Genomic DNA, 15,742 nt, shown 5'->3' with positions numbered 1-15,742 from the left:
AGCCAGGTCAAGTGGCTACAGGAAAGAGGGCCTTCTTGGTGGAGGTGCCCCAGTTACGCTCTTCCCCACATGGTGTCTACGGTATTTTCCTTCCCAGAACTACGCAAAGACCTCCTTCTCCCCCCCCCCCACTTGTGCTTTTTAGGGAACATTTTAAACCTCCTAACTGCTTCATGACACTTTTATGATTTTGTGGCTTTGCATATTTTTTATTTTTGCATGTTGATTTTGATCTATGTTTTTTTCGTAAACCACCCTGGGAATATAGCTGAAGGGCGACATAAAAATGCATATGTTGAATAGAAGTGCAGAATCTTAAAAGAGTTGGAAGGGACCCAAGGGTCATCTAGTCCAACCCCCTGAGATGGCAGGAACCTCACCTAAAGCATCCAGGACAGATAAATAACAAAGAATAGGCGCTCTCCGTCCTGCTCTGTGGCCGAGTGGGGGGGGGGGGAGGGAGAGAAAGATGAAAGCAGGGCTTCTTCCCGCACACGGTTCCCATATTTTACAGGCAGCGGCTGCCCCTGCCCGTTCTGCAGCAGTTGGATCTGCAGACGTCAGCAAGTGATTCTGCGAAAGCTTCGCTTGCTTATTTCTGCAGATTGATGCATCGCTAAGGCCACAGGCCAGGTCAGCCAGCAATCTTATTTGCACAGCTGCGGGGGTCAACCAACCTGGGTGCCTCCTCTGTCACAAGCTCCTCAGCTGAAGCCATCAGGGAGACCCGAGCGAAGCTGACTTTGAAGGCAATTTGTCAGATCGTTGTGAGATGAAGAAAGAGAGCAGAGAGGTAGCAGCAGCTGCCTTTGAGACTCTGGGAGTCTCAGGCCTGGTTCCCCATGCCACCACAGAGACCCCACCGCGCTCTGTGCCCTCACCTGGAGCTTTTAATTTGAGCGATAAATCTCCCCCTTTTAAATCTTGTCAACCACCAGGACTCTACAGCTCATTTATCTTCCTCCCCGCAAAAATTAGGAGCTCTAGTAGCTTAATAGCCAAGAGCTGCATAATTCAGCAACCCAGGCATGAAATATTGATAGCCAGTCCCCAGATCAGAAATAGCTTTTGCCTCTGGGGGGTCTTCCAGGGCTCTTAAGGAGACGGAAGGGAAGGCACTTATTTTGCTATCTTCAGCACCCAAGGGAACCGGGCACATGCCGGCTCTTGAGAACGGTTGAGACAGGGGGGAGTTTAATCAGGAGGCAACGCCATAATTGCATTGAACAAGAACTGGGTGCCCCCCAACATTGCCTGGCATTTGTTCCCAGGTGTACCGCAGCTGCAGCATCTCATTTGTGAGAAGCCAGAGCTCAGTGGGCTAGAGAGTTATGCGGCAAAAGGGCCTGGAGTCAGATGCTAGAAAACTAGTTAAAGAAGCTTCTGCAAGCGCCTGTAAAATATGAGGAAAGGAAAGCAATGAAGCAGCATAACCCATAGAGCTAAACTGGGATTTAAACCTAGGATAGCAGGCTATTTCAATGGTGCATATTTATTTATAAAACTTTCTTATACCACTTAATATACTGCAGTTATGTAAAGGAGTGGTCATTAGGAGGTTTGGGGCTGGTAAGCGAGGGGTTAAATCCTGCTCAGTATGGCTCTACATGCTCCCTTCCTCGGAGCAGGTGCACAGAGCAAAAGCCCAGTGCAAAAAAATGGTTTGAAAGCCCTTTTGCAAACAGCTCTGCGCTGCTCTTTAAAGCCCTTTTGCAAACAGCTCTGCGCTGCTCTTTAAAGCCCTTTTGGAAACAGCTCTGCGCTGCTCTTGAAACCTTTGGGTTTTGGAGGTTCAAAGAACAGCACAGGGCTATTTGAAAGCCCTTTTGCATACAGTCCAATGATGCTTTCTGAGCCCCTGAAATCTGCAGGTTGAAATCGCAGCACCAAAGGCTTGCAGAAAGGGCTTTCAAGCAGCCTGTGATGCGCTTTGTAGTGCAGACAGTATGATGTCAGGTGATTGACAGATGGGCAGCCCCACCCGCTTGTCAAATTTGACCGTCTGGGGGGTGGGAAGATAAGGATCTGGGCCACTGGCCAGAAAAGGTTCCTTAATACTGCGTAGTATGGGCCCAAAGTCTGACTTGGTGTAAGACAACTTTATCTATCAAGGGCTACCAGTCAAACACACCCTCCAAGTTCAGAAGCAGTGTACCTCTGAACCATAGCTGTCAACCGTCCCTTATTTGGCGGGAAAGTCCCTTATCCCAGCGCTGTGTCCTGCTGCTGTCCCTTATTGATGATGTCCCTTAAATTTCCTGGGTTTCAAAGGAAGCAGCTCCTCTCCCTCCCTCCCTGCCGGCCAGGGAGGAAGGAAGCTCCAACTGTGTTGCTTGGCTGCATTGCTCACCCAATAAGGAGTCTAAGAACGACTGGGGGTGGAGCTTGCATGCCTTGTGCCGATCAAATCGGCAGCGTTGCCTGGGGACTTGCCTTTGCTCAGCGCTTCCCAGCGGAGAGGTGACGGTGGTTTTCCTTGCTGCATCCCCTTTGCCGGGTTGCTGCGCTGTGGGAACCACCGCTTGAGGCTTCACTTGGCTGCTGGCTGGGCTTTCTGCCTTTGGCTTGGAGGGCCTCAGAAGTTGAACATACCTGTGCTTGGAAAATCCCTTATTTTGGCTGCTGATCCCTTATTTTTGAGGCTGCTGGTCCCTTATTTTCAAATCTGTAAGTTGACAGCTATGCTCTGAACTGCAGTCACTGGGGAACAAAATTATCTTACAAATAATTAAAACTACATTTCTGTCATGGGGTCTTTAGTTGCATTCCAGCATTGCAGAGGGCTGGACTAGATCAGTGTTTCCCAGCCTTGGGTCTCCTGCTGTTTTCAGACGACAATTCCCATCATCCCTGACCACTGGTCCTGCTAGCTAGGGATAATGGGAGTTGTGAACCAAAAACAGCTGGAGACCCAAAGTTGGGAAACACTGGACTAGATGACCCTCAGGGTCCCTTCCAACTCTACAATTCGTTGTAGGTGGTGAGAAACTTCTAAAGGATAAGTACTTACCTGGACAACGAATCTATCCTGGCTGTAAATGGTGTATACTTTGGACATCCCTGAGAAAGGCTGCTGTACGTAGAAACTATGTTATCCTGTTAAGAAAAGAAATATATAGCATTATTAATGGTAAAGGTAAAGGGACCACTGACCATTAGGTCCAGTCGTGGCCGACTCTGGGGTTGCATCGCTCATCTCGATTTATTGGCCGAGGGAGCCGGCGTACAGCTTCCGGGTCATGTGGCCAGCATGACTAAGCCACTTCTGGCGAACCAGAGCAGTGCACGGAAACGCCATTTACCTTCCCGCTGGAGTGGTACCTATTTATCTACTTGCACTCTGATGTGCTTTTGAACTGCTAGGTTGGCAGGAGCTGGGACCAAGCAACGGGAGCTCACCCCGTCGCGGGGATTCGAACCGCCGACCTTCTGATCGGCAAGTCCTAGGCTCTGTGGTTTAACCCACAGTGCCACGCAAGTCCCTTAAACAACATTTGGAAATGGATGTGCGGAAAGGCAGTCCTTGGGGGAGAGGAGGAAGCACAACGCAGAGGGACAACCCCTGCTTTGCACAGACAAGCTCCCATTTCATCCATCCATCCCTTAGGAAGGGAGCTGGCTCAGCTACTTCTGACGTGAACTGAGGCACTCCAATATTCTAGCGGGCACTGAGGCCACAATAAATAAATCAATGTGTGGCTGTTTCCTTGCAGCAATGATCCTCAAACTTTCTTTTCTCTGGGCCACACTTTCAGAATAAAAAATTTGCTCACGTCGCACCCAATTTTTTTATCAGTAAGAAATGCATCAGGAGTAAACAACTGCTAGCAGGGACTGGTTCTTAACACAGAACACGACAACTTTGTGAGACACCCAGAAAGTATAAAAAACAATGAGAACATGGGTCCTTTCCAAAATTCTGCAAATTAATTTTGATAATATGCTACACTGAAAGGTTTACACGTTCCTCTGATTGCCCTTGAATTTATCCTGCCACACTTGCCACCCTCTCCCGCCACACCCTTTGAGAACCCCTGTGTTGCACGCTTGAATATTTATCATCATGTACGCAGGCACTCTCGCTTCAGATCTGAGACTGCCTACCTTGCTGAAACACAGGGCAATATCGGCTTTGAGCACCATACTTCAAGAGCAGCCTCCAATCCTACCATCCAGTCCTTCAGCTCTTGCTTACTGGACAACAACAGCCGACCCCCCATGGACCCTGCACACCTTACGCAGCTGCAGGGCAAGCTCGCGGGTTTGCGACAGAGCTGAACAGGATGCAGCCATCTGAAGAAGGTGTCCGGCCACACTTTGCTTTGATCTGATGCAGAGGCTTTTGACTGCATCGCTAGCCCTGCTGACTCAGCAATCCCCAGCTCTGGCTACCCCTGCAGTTCAGTGCAAGCAGCCAAGAGTTTGGAATCTGTATCTTTAAAAAAAAAAAAAAAGGAAGGAAGCTAAACCCCAGTGGCGCTCTCTCTCGCAAGACCGGACGTGCAGGCTGGCCGCGATAATTCTGCCGCTGGCACCTTAACCATCTCATCCCACAAAGGGAGGCCAGAGGATTCAGCCTTAAGCCTGCAGAAAATTCCTTTTTTATTAACTTGAGCCAGATTAAGCCTCAGTTGATTTGAAGGATCACGCTCACTACAGGTAAAGGAAGGTGAGGGAGCCAAGCGTCAACATAACGTGAAAGGGAGAGGGAGGCCTCTTTTCCCTATGTGCTGAAATTCCTACCCCCCCTATGCAAACCAAGTCAGTGATAAGTGCATCATTTGCATATTAATGTCTGCTTCCGAGATATGGATTAGCGGATAATTTGGAATTGTAAAACAAGAGCTGGAAAAGCAAAAGGCGATAACAGAATATGAGGGGGAGCAGGAGAAGGGCACAGAGGAAGAGGTATAGGTGCAAATTAGCAGAACTGGGAGATAAAGGTATGGAATATTCACAGAACTGTAGAGTTGGGAGGGACCTTGAGGGTCATCTAGTCCAACCCCCTGCAAAGCAGGAATCCTGCCCAAAGTTGTCCGTGCGTGGGCTTGAACCACGAGTAGACCTAGAGGAACAAAAGAGAACTCCAAAGGGGACTGAAGCCCCTGACCGCTTTCAAAACCACTTCCTGCCTTTGAGCCCAGGCCAAATACTGACCCGAGTTACACATTTCCCACAAACATGAGGACTAGATGCTTGAGAGCAAAGATGCTCAAAACGCCACGTTAAGCAAACAGGGGAGTCCGAGCGCACAGATTAACAAGGCACACACAATCCTAGCTGAGAGGGGAAGAGACATTTCAGCACCAGATCCGACAAGAACACCGTTCTGCGACGTTCCTCCATGCAGAGCTGCCGAGTTGGCAAGCGCTGAGCAGTGGCTGAGCAGTCCCAACGCCGGCAGGTCAAAGGTTGAGGGCACAGCAGTGCATTGTTGTGGCTTTCTGACAACAGGACTTTGTTGTTGCTATTGCGAGCGGCATCCACTCTGCTCTTCAGCTCAGTAGCCAGGGCAAAGAAGACAGTGTCTTTGTACCTCATAATGCTAAATGGATTTATAATAACAACAACAAGTCCGTTTATTGTGAGGACCATGCCTGTACACAAACATCAACACAACAATAGTTAAAAATATTAAAATTCATTAAATACTATGCCAACAAATACCTTCATCCCACAAAATAGAAAGAGAGGGAAAACAAGCAACGAGTTAAACAGACGATGAAGGGGTCTTTACATTGTCATCCATAAATCTTTCCCTGGCTTTCATGGCCTTCATCACAAAAACCGCTACCACATGGGTAATACGTGGGTTTGCATCAACTAACAAGAATTTTACTCCATCTTCAGGATTAGTTATAGAGTTGGGTATAATTTGCAGCAATGCATCTCTAAAGCCCGAGTAGATGGGGCAGTAGAGGAGGTAATGTGTAAGATCCTCTTTAGTTTTCATAAGGCAAGGGCATAAACGATGTTCTACTGGGGTTTTTGTGAATCTACCGGTCATATATGCAGTTGGCAATGTTTGAAACCGTGCCATAGTGAAAGCTCTCCGAAGGGTGGGATCAGTGATCTCCAGGATTTATAATAACCCACCCTTTTAACAGTATCCCATGGCATCTAAAGATGGCCTAGCTAGGGGACATGTACAGGCCATCTTTAGGGGCATCCACCTCCCTTAAAACACAGAAAAAAAGAGAGACACCTATGACGGAAAGAAGAGAAGCAGAAGCAGCAGCAGCAAAACACCAGCTACATGCTCCCGACGAAACAGATCGAACTCACCCGAGCAAAGGCTGGCACTGTAGCAAAGGCACTGGATTTTTAAGCCAACGAAGAGTTAACAAAGGGGCACAGCCATCTGCCCTACAGTTCAAAAGAGGCCTCCCCCCTGGGCAGCTTGCATGATGGAGACTCTGGTGGCAAGGAAAAACTATGCCATTCTCGCAGGCTTCTGGAGTAAATTTGCAAGCAGCCTTTGGTTCTCTTGTTCCCCTGCTCTTGTCTTCTTGCTTGTTTGTATTAGCCGAGTCGTTTCTAACGTATGTAATATTGTACTTTGTGCATTGTTGGAAACCGCTCTGGGATTATGTTGGGAGAAGTAAACAAACAACAGAAGGAGGAAAATGCATTGGGGGGGGCGGGAACGGGAGAAGGGATTCACCATGATCAAGTGTGTTAGGAACTAAGGATGCAAACAGGAACTGGGAAGGCAATTCGAAGGCATGAATTAAAAGGGGGCAGGAGAAGATTATCTGGTTAATTAGTGATGTTTGAGGGACAGGATCAAGAGAGGAGGAGGAGAGCCTCTTCCTGAACAGGAATGTGACCTCTCAGTGTGCACATCTGCAATGGCATTGTCAAGGTGGGACTTTGGAGCAGATGTCCAGAGACCCCCTCAGCCAGGGATGAGCCAATCTGTCCATTTTGGATGCTCTTGGTTTCTTCCCCTCCTCCCTGATCTTGAGTTCATTTTGTCATTTTTAAAAAAAGGATTCTTGTGAAAATTCATCTGCCTTTTAGTGCAAATTCCTCATAATATTACAAAGGTTGGCATGCCATCTTGTCCAATACGCACATTTTTTTTTGCAAACCAATTCCCCAGGTTGAAACCCAGCGGATTTTTGCTTTCACTAATATTTGCCCTGTTACGGACACCTTTCCTTCGTCTACATATTTCACTACGCACCCACTGGTTGCAGAACAGTGTCGCCAAATTCAAAGAAGTGCAGATTTCAAAGGTCCGCAAATTGTTTCGGAAAGGGCAAATTAGGTGGACAGAATCCTTGAGTTGGAAGGGACCACAAGAGTCATCTAATCCAATCTCCTGCGATGCGGGAATCTTCTGCGCAACACAGGGCTCGAACCCACAACCCTGAGATCAAGTGCCTTGTGCTCTACCAACTGAGCCATCCCAGTTTTGCGTTTTAAGGGTGGACTGAATCAAATCTCTGACAGTAGCAGAATAAGCAGCAGGGCACCCGAATGCAGAAGAGCTGGCTTTCCTATGTTTTGAAGTAATACACATTTGCCATCTAAGCAGACAGGATAGGACCGTTCAGTCCAGACTCTAAAAGTACCTCGCTCTGCGCACTGTGTCCATGTGGCTGGGGGTGGCGCGGCCACATGCTTCCTAATCCCCAGCTCTGCTTACTGTTTTGCGGTTCAGAGGCTCATTCACGAAAAGCACAGCACTCTAATCTTAAACCCCTTCCCTGGGAAATACCTTCCACGGTGGAACATGTGGCAGTGAAATAGCAGGTTTTGCTTAGGATCTTGGTATAGGAAGCCACTTTGAACAGAGAGCTGGGGATTGCTCTCTCCAATCACCACCCCCTCTCCCATTTTCGGGTAAGACGCCAACAGGCTTGCAATTAAGACCTCAGCCAACTTGACAGCGACTGCAGGCAGCCGATAGGTCAGCCATCTGATCGACCAGCGCTTAATTTGCAACAAGAAGCGCTGGGTTTCAACCTCTGCGGAGAACACTGTATATATCCTTTCTCCTTGAAGCCTTTTCCTCAATCCTCAGATGCACGGGAGAGAGATATTGTGCACGTGATCAAAGCAGGCGTTCCCTTCCTTGCAATGCATGTTCCAAGGCCTGGATGGCTCAGTTGGTGAGAGCACGGTACTGGTAACGCGAATGTTGCAGGTTCGATCCCCACATGGGAAAGCTGCGTATTCCTGCATTGAAGAAGGTTGTATTTCTTCAGGGAGCTTTCCAGCTCTACGGTTCTAAGACTCTAAGGCCAAACTCTGGCTCTGAAAGCACACCCAAGGGCCAAACTAATCTCTGGGTCCAGGGCCGAGATGAAACCAGCCAGACCCGCCTTTGCTTCTTTCTATGTTCCCTTGTAGTGGTCCTTCTCCGAGAGCATTTCCAAGCCACCTGCTGTTTATTTATCTTGGTTGGTTTCCAGGGAGGTTAGACGATGCTCTGTCAAAACAAGGAACATCCTGCACTTTCCTTATGCTTTTGTTAATGCAAAAGAAGCCCGATCTTTTAGAGAGGTGCGTTTGTTCCACAAGATTCTCCCCATCAAACTGAAATTGCGCAACCACAATTTGCTGGTACGTGATGGAATCCCGCTAGAAAATGGTGTCAGTCTGTGAGTCAGCAAAAACAATACTAGAAAAGTCTGGTACTAATCTTCTTCCGGCGACACGGCTGGGCCACGCTGCTCCTTAATTCTCAGCATATACTCTGTGACTCTTAAGCAGATAATAACGCATGTCAGTGCTTGATGGTTTGTAATAGAGATGTCAGAGAATTCTGACGGAAACGGGAGCAGAAATTGCCAGTGTTTGCTTATTTGCCCTGTGTCCGGAACGGAAACCAATCCAGCAAACGCAGTTGCTATTTGACGTTGTTGATGTTTTCGGTCTGGCAACGATACCTAATTAATCATCCCCATTTCCGCTGCGCTTCTCTTGCTCTGAAATTAATGGAACTGGCCCTGTTACAGCAGCCACGTAATACTCGTTCCGTAGTTGCAAGTAATCCATCATGGCATTCCCTACACTTTGGAACTCCCCGCCTGTTGACCCCCAAAAGGCTGTCCTTAAAGCTTAAAACATTTCTCTTTAGGCAAGCATATCCAGACAGGCAGATGCTGTCAAAGTTTAATGTCTTTTGCTGTTGATTTAAATGATTTCTTAATATTTTAAACTGGGTTTTTTATTGATAATTTTAATATTTCTTGTAAACCACTTGGAGGTTTTGCTGCAATCAAGGGGTATATAAAAAGGTAAAGGGAACCCTGACCATTAGGTCCAGTCGTGACCGACTCTGGGGTTGCTCGCTCATCTTGCTCTATGGGCCAAGGGAGCCGGCGTTTGTCCGCAGACAGCTTCCGGGTCATGTGGCCAGCATGACTAAGCCGCTTCTGGCGAACCAGAGCAGCGCACAGAAACGCCGTTTATCTTCCCGCCAGAGCGGTACCTATTTATCTACTTGCACTTTGACGTGCTTTCGAACTGCTAGGTGGGCAGGAGAAGGGACCGAGCAACGGGAGCTCACCCCGTTGCGGGGATTTGAACCACCGACCTTCTGATCGGCAAGTCCTAGGCTCTGTGGTTTAACCCACAGCGCCACCCACATCCCTCAAGGGGTATATACATTGTGTTAAATAAATGTAATGATAATGTCATTACATAAAATTCTGCTGCAATGGACAGCAATATGACTATCGTAGTTTTTCTCGGAAGCCGATATGCAGTGGAATGGAAACAGCACTGCATGCAACGAATACAAGCTGGAACGGACATCCATGCCTTTTTAAATCCCTATTTTCCCAAAGGGGTGGGCTTCAAACAGCGCAATGACTAGCTATTTATATACTGCCTACTTCTTGCCCCAAGGACCAGAGCTGAGGCTGTGCAAATTCCAAGACTTCATCGTCGGGTGGACTCAGAAGGCTGAACTGACGCATGCTGTCCACACTGTTTCTGATCACACTTCCCCAACCAAGATCACTGAATGGCTTAATGCACTGTGCTGTGTGAGGCTGTAGGCTGAGGCCAATGAGAAGCTGCAACCACCTCCGCCCAGCCTGATGCCTTCATTAACAACAACAACAACAACAACAACAATTTTTATATGCCGGCCATCTGACTTGCTTGCCCCAGCCAGGGTGGGCAGCTCCCAAGAAAAAAAAGAGTAAAAACACAACCCAATTGAGTAACCCAATTAGGTTACTCACTTCCAGAGTGTTGCTATTTTGGGAGCAGGATTCAAACACATACCAGGAAATTCAGGTAGTACAACTACAGCTGATCAAGAGGTCTGGTTCAACAAACCCGCTTCCCCAAAAAGATTGTACTTTTTGCCAGAGTGAAGAGGAAATGCACGGATAAGTGTGGGATGACATCTGCTTCAATGGTGGAAACAAATCAGGATGAATGCTCACATCAACAGGTGTCTGGATGGACCCTCGATGGGATCCACTCACTTCTTTCCGTTGCAGTCCTCTTTGAGAAGAGTCTCACCTATTCAAACGAAGCATTGCGGAAGAACTGGGATCAGCCAACGACGCTTTAGGGCAGGTATAAAGAAGTACTTGTCCACAGGGCGCACAGTTAAAACGACAGAACACGTTGTCTCCAATTTGGTGACAGCCAGTCACTTAGGCAGCTTCAGAGAGATCAGACGATATCATGGAGAAGAAAGTCACGATGGCAATATACGCTCTCTCCGGGATCAGAGTCCGTTTGGGTCTAAGAGGTGCCCCTTGCTAGGGGGCGCACGGGGAAGGGGGGGCTTTGTACCGTGCTTGGTGGGCCAGTCCCCGAGGCGTCTGGCTGGCGAGTGTAGGGATCCGGGGGCTAGAATAGGCAGCCATTGCTCTGACGCAACAGGGCGCTTCGTAAGGACGGGTGAGAGCAAGCTGTTAGGCTAATGGAAGAGAAGCTCTCCTCCCCAGGAGTTTCAGGGAAAACAAAAGTCTGAAGGGGGACCACTATAGAAGGGACGGGCATTAAAAATAAAGCATTGGAGGGGTTAAATGTGACCAAAAAAACTCCTGATATTTTGTGCATTGCTATTAAGCCAGCGTAAGAAAAACACCAACCAGTCCAGTATCCTGGTTGGCCAGCCACTGTGAGAAAAGGGTGCCATTGGCCTGATCCTGAAAGCTCTTTTTATGTGCTGTTTGCACTGCAGCCAGCCAGATGCCTGTGAGAAGCCAGCAAGCAAGACCTGAGAGCTGCTCACCTGCCCATGCCCAGCAATTCAGAGGCAACCTCCAAGAGGGGAGGTAGAGCACGGTAGAGAGTGGTCACGGAATTGCAGTCTGGCTTGGCAAAGAGTTTAGCAAGACGTAAGGGCTGCGGGTGGGCAACAACGTTTTAGCTTGGTTAAGAAGGCAAACAGGAGTTTCCTCCTGAGCTTTCCTTTATTATTAACATCATTTCTCACCTTCCAATCTTTTTCCTTCCAATCCCGTCTTCACAGTCCCCGGTGTATCAACCTACCTGGCTGCAGTAGATATTCCTTGCCAAAATGTATGGGCTCAAGCTACCTAACAGCACGGAAGAATTGGCGACAGAGCACTCTGCACGTGCTCAGGGGCACCGCCGGCACGGCGCTGAAGACAGGCCAAGGACGAACGCCAACCCAAATCAACGCCCGTCCCCAAACACACCTCCTAAGCCCAACTCAGTTCTCAGCGCCACCCACACATTTCCCCCAGGGGGCAGGGCAGAAGGAAAAGTAGACTAGGGGGCGCCACACCGGGGAAGAACTGCGCCGGTCTCCGGCTCGCCTCGCAGCTTTACTCGACGGCGTGGAGACTTCGCAGCCCCGGGCGGCTGGAGGAAGGGCTGGGCCGGCTCCGGGGCGTGCGCCGCCGCTCGAGGGAGTCGCGGGGGCTCTCGAAGCCCCCCCAAAAAAACACACCCAATGGCCGCAGAAGGTGGCGCGCTGCGCCAAGCTCCGGCTCCTGCGCCCCGTCGCCTCTCTCCGGGCGCGCAGCCTTCCCGGGCTCCCTACGGCCTCTCTCGGCTCGCCCAGGAAAAACTTTGCAGAGGAAGAGGAGGAGGAGTCGCCCCCTTCCCCACTCACTCACCCGGCCACCGCAGGGCTCCTGGACGCCCCAGTCCGGCGATCGGAGTTCTCCACCCGACGGCCCCGGGCAGCACCGCGCGCCGCGCTCACCTCCCCGGACTGCGCGGTCCAAACTCTGCAGGCGCACCGGGCTGGCTGGAGTGTTGTTGGAGGGGAGGGGGTCGCGCCTTCCTCGCGCCGCCTTCTCGCGGCTCCCCTGCTCCGATCCAGCTTCTCCCCTCTCGGCGAGCTCCTCTATACCGCGCAGGGGGAGGGAGGAAGGGGGGGAGGTGGGCGGCGGGCAGGAGGGGTGGGACGCGGCCGCCGCCGCCGCCACACACGCCGCGCGCTCTCTGCCTTAACTCTTCCTCCGCCGGGCGCAGCAGCGCGCTCGGGACAGGCGCTGGGCAGCGGCGCCCGGAGCCCCGGGGAGGCGGGGAGCGCGCGGCGCCGAGCTGGCCGAAAGCCCCTCCGCCTCGAAATGCGACGGCCTCTCCTCTCCCGGATCCTCTCCTTCCTTCCTTCCCTACCCCGCACCCACCCATCATCCCGCTCTGTTTAGTAGGAATTTTAACATTTCCATTTTCTGAACGGTTAAAAAAAAAAATCCTATATGGAACAATTACATAAACGGAGCGGGGTGGTGTGTTTTGGTGGAGGTTTTTTTGAGAAGCGGAGAAAACCCAAGGAAGGACGCTGCTGGAACAAAACAACAGGATCTCTTCCTGCAGGCCGGTGGAATCCCTCACCCACGCCAAAGACCCAGAGAAGGTGGAGCACATGAAGAAACATACCTCCTCCACCTTTTTTAAAAAACAAAGGAAGCTGCCTTTGTCCATCGAGCTCCATATTGTCTGCACTGGCTGGCAGCAGCTCTCCAGGGGTTCAGGCAGGGGGCATCCCCAGGCCTGCTGGAAATGTCAGGGGTTCAGCCTGGAACCTCCTGCCTGAAAAGCTGATGGACTACTGCTGTGCTCACTCATCAGCCAGAACTGAAGGAACAGGAGGGCTGCCGGCCTTCGCTTTTTACAACCTTACAACCTCCGTTTCAGGCCCTTGTGCTACAGGGGGGGGGGGGGGTTTGCACTGGGACGTGGATGCAGGAACTGCACTGCAGGGGGTTGGACTTATATGAAGCTCCAGGTGCCTTCCAACTCTACAGTTCTATGACCCTGCGCCGCTAGGTCCAGATCTCCATTCATAAAAGCTAAAAGCAGCAAACGCCATCTAAAGAGACTGTGAGACTCTCCTTTCACACACAGTGGAGGGACGACGCCACATCTGCAACACAGGCAGCCTTGCATTTAGGCACTTGCCTGGTAGCTCAAGGTGTCAAGGCATGCTGGTTAGAGGCTTCTTTCCTCCTCTGCCTTTTAGCATAGAAATCAAGCTGGCTACTAGAAGGAAAGCCGCCTGCTTTTCACCCAGCAGAGAAATGCTCACCACCGTCTGACAGCCCCTAGCAGGCTAGATCATTTTAAGAAGATTCTTGCATGCAAGAGGCTGCTATAATGCTTGCATGCTTGTACAGTGCAAACGTGGATCTTCCCCCACCCTGTTTTCTGTAACCGGTCTTTAATTTGTGCTGTTTCAATGTCCGGCATGTGGAAGATTGCTTTGGAGAGGAATGCTCATACCCACCAACCCAGAGCTCTGATCTCACACAATCCCCTTTTGCTCCTTTATTTTTCCTTCCTGGATCTTGGACGATTCGCCTCTTGCTTAGCGAGCACCCATTTCCTTTCGCAGCGATCCACCATCCCCACCCAGCTCATGGGCTTCCCAGCTAACAGATTGCAGTTGAATCCTGACAAGACAGAAGTACTGTTTTTGGGGGACAGGAGGTGGGCGGGTGTGGAGGACTCCCTGGTCCTGATTGGGGTAACATTGCCTCTGAAGGACCAGGTGTTGGTGCTGACCTTTAAACCCCTAAACAGCCTGGGTCCAGTATACCTGAAGGAGCATCTCCACCTCCATCGTTCTGCCTGGACACTGAGATCCAGCTCCGAGGGCCTTCTGGTGGTTCCCTCGCTACAAGAAGCCAAGTTACAGGGAACCAAGCAGAGGGCCTTCTCGGTAGTGGCACCCGCCCTGTGGAATGCCCTCCCACCAGATGTCAAAGAGAAAAATAACTACCAAACTTTTAGAAGACATCTGAAGGCAGCCCTGTTTAGGGAAGCTTTTAATGTTTAATAGGTTATTGTATTTTAGTGTTCTGTTGGAAGAGTGGCTGGGGAAATCCAGCCAGATGGGCGGGGTATAAATAATAAATTATTATTATTAGTAGTAGTAGTAGTAGTATCAGTAGCATTCCATGATGGAACAAAGGCTGGCTAGGAAATTAATGAAAATATCCTAGGAAGCTATTGCAGACCATTGGCCCCATTGGCTCGGTTTTGGCTAGTGGCAATCACAGCCCAGTAACTTATGAGAGCCAGGAGTTCCCCTGGTCCTGATCTGCAGGGTTTCCAACACAAATTCCCCCCCCCCCCAGCCTACCAGGAGATGCCTGCAGTGGATCCTGGAACCGTCTGCATACCAAGCATGGGGTCTGCCACAGAACTGCAGCTCCTTCCCTTTAAGAACAAAACGAAACACAGCAATTCTTCAAAGAGAAGCGGCTTTTCCGGACTGCTCCCTTTCCAGCTGGCCGCTGGCATGCAGTATACTTCTCCTTAAAAGGGTAGGCAGTGTCATGTACAGACAGTATTTGTTTGGGTGGTGCAACATGGAGAAAGCTGCCCCCGGAGTGCAACCATCGTCAGGGGCCAGGGGGCCTGAGGCTGCTCTTTTATGCTGGGTCCCGACTCTCCTGGCTTTCCCTCCTTTTCTAAAACCGTTTTACTTTGCTTACAGGGTTTCTGCACATCCAGGCCCCATCAGGGACACACACACGCTGCCCCCCACCACCTCGATCTGCTCAGATTTAAAGGCACACATATGTATATCAGCATATTAAAGCTAAAGGGACCCCTGACCATTAGGTCCAGTCATGACTGACTCTGGGGTTGTGGCACTTATCTCACTTTATTGGCCGAGGGAGCCAGTGTACAGCTTCCAGGTCATGTGGCCAGCATGACTAAGCCACTTCTGGCGAACCAGAGCAGTGCACAGAAACACCGTTTACCTTCCCGCCGGAGCGGTACCTATTTATCTACTTGCACTTTGACGTGCTTTCGAACTGGTAGGTTGGCAGGAGCAGGGACCGAGCAACGGGAGCTCACCCCATCGCGGGGATTCGAACCGCCGACCTTCTGATCAGCAAGCCCTAGGCTCTGTGGTTTAACCCACAGCACCACCCGCATCCCTATATCAGCATATACCCCGAGTCTTTTAAGTACCTAGCGGAATCCCTACATCACACATAACGTTCAGTGCGGCCTAGTGGTTAGTGTGCCAGGCTAGTACCCAGGAGAACAGGGTTCAGACCACCACTCTGCCAGGAAATTCACAGGGTGACCTTGGGCCAGTCACTGCCTCTCAGCCTAACCCACCTTGCATGGTCGTCGTGGGGTTTAAATGGACAGGGAGAACCACATTCCCTTGGAGAAGGTGGCATATAAATCCAATCCATCAAATTTTACTTCCATGAAGAAATTTATATATGAAAAATACATAAAATATATGAAACGTCCAGTTGGTTTCTGGCTATCCAGTTCTCTGGCAGCTGCCTGCATCCATCTGTCATATGTTGAC

General features: G+C 50.2%; 1 protein-coding gene across 8 annotated transcripts in view; it reads right to left on the bottom strand.

Annotated features, from left to right (window-relative positions):
• KLHDC8B (kelch domain containing 8B) overlaps positions 1-12,386 on the bottom strand; it is a 42,869-nt gene extending 30,483 nt beyond the window's left edge. For 2 of the 8 annotated variants that reach the window (XM_082210460.1, XM_082210459.1), the window contains exons 1-2: positions 12,069-12,386; positions 3,011-3,096 (exon numbers count right to left, since the gene is read on the bottom strand). The gene's annotated coding sequence lies outside the window, so the exon portion shown is untranslated. Of the gene's footprint in view, positions 1-3,010; positions 3,097-4,104; positions 4,127-10,412; positions 10,741-11,475; positions 11,582-12,068 lie in introns of those variants that run through there. The other 6 variants (XM_082210464.1, XM_082210461.1, XM_082210465.1 and 3 more) reach the window with 4 other exon arrangements.
• Positions 12,387-15,742: the final 3,356 nt, after the last annotated feature.

This window comes from Podarcis vaucheri, assembly GCF_965113315.1.
Source record: "Podarcis vaucheri genome assembly, chromosome: 2".
NCBI classification, from domain to species: Eukaryota; Metazoa; Chordata; class Lepidosauria; order Squamata; family Lacertidae; genus Podarcis; species Podarcis vaucheri.
This window is presented reverse-complemented; position numbering and strand designations above follow the sequence as displayed.